Source organism: Mus caroli, chromosome 5 (assembly GCF_900094665.2).
Source record: "Mus caroli chromosome 5, CAROLI_EIJ_v1.1, whole genome shotgun sequence".
Lineage (NCBI taxonomy): Eukaryota > Metazoa > Chordata > Mammalia > Rodentia > Muridae > Mus > Mus caroli.
This window is the reverse complement of record NC_034574.1, coordinates 57,209,330-57,210,648: the sequence shown is the minus strand read 5'-3', so window position 1 is coordinate 57,210,648 and position 1,319 is coordinate 57,209,330.

Sequence of the window (1,319 nt, the reverse complement as noted above, 5' to 3'; positions counted from 1 at the left end):
CGGTTTCTGCTTCCCTAACTAATGCAGTCTCAGGTCCCGCGCGCAATTGGATTGGAGCAGAAGCTGTGTTCCACTCACCAGAAGTCTTAAGATCCTGTGACGGGTGTTGTGGGTAGCTGGCGAGTGTCTGTAAACCACTTTCTAGCCATCTAAGCTGTATATTCCAGCCCCATCTACAGATGGGAAAATCATGGTGGAATAATGCCAAAGAGCAAAGACACCTGTGATGTTTAGTGACCCGCGACCTTTCTCAGAGGACCTAGGAATCCTGCTCAGTAGTAAGAGGTATAAGAATCCCTAGAGGACCTTTGTTACCTTCTTGGGTATTAAGACAGTGTGGTGGTTTGAATATGCTTGGCCCAGGGAGTGGCACTATTTGGAAGTATGGCCTTGTTGGAGTAGGTATGGCCTTGTTGGAGGAAGTGTGTCACTGTGCATGTGGGCTTTAAGACTCTAGTTCTAGCTGCCTGGAAGCCAGTCTTCTCTTAGCTGCCTTCAGAGCGAGAACTCACAAGAGTAGAACTCTCAGCTCCTCTAACACATGTCTGCCTGGATGCTGCTGTGCTTCCTGCAATAATGATAACAGACTGAATCTCTGAACCTGTAAGCCAGCCCCAATTAAATGTCTTTTATTAGAGTTGCCTTGGTTGTGGTGTCTCTTCACAGCAGTAAACACCTGACTAAGACAGACAGAAACAGTCTGGATCTGAATGTCCATCAAAAGCTCATGTGTTGAAGGTTTGATCACCAGCCTGTGGTACTACTGGGAGGTAGTGAGCCTTTTGTGAACAGAAATTAGATCATTAAAAGCTGTACCTTTAAAGAAAATATTTGGATCCAGTACCCTCTGCCCCCACCCCTTATTTTCATTTTTCTGATTTCTCAGTTGCCTTGAGGTGACCAAGTGTCTTCTGTCACACGATTCTACTATGATGCACTATATTGACACAGCTCCAAATAACAAGTCCAGATGACTATGGGTTGAAACTTTAAGATCTGCAAGCCAAAATGAACCATGTCTTATGAGAACCAAAGTAAACTATCCCTTCTTATGACTTGACTGACTCGGATATTTTGTCCCAGTAAAGGGAAAGCTGCTGCTGCCACAGACAATGAGTATTCAAGATGGCTGGCCATGTGTTTCCCCGATTCAACCCTTTGGAGTGGTACAGCCTGAGGTGGATGCCAGTGTTAGCTTAGCCAGAACCAGTATGCTCCTGGTTTGCTATCTCCACAGCCAGGACAATCACAGTCATGATTCATGAGCTCTGTTGTTTTGCAGGTCAGTACCATGACTCTGGGCCTTCCTAGTGAAGGTG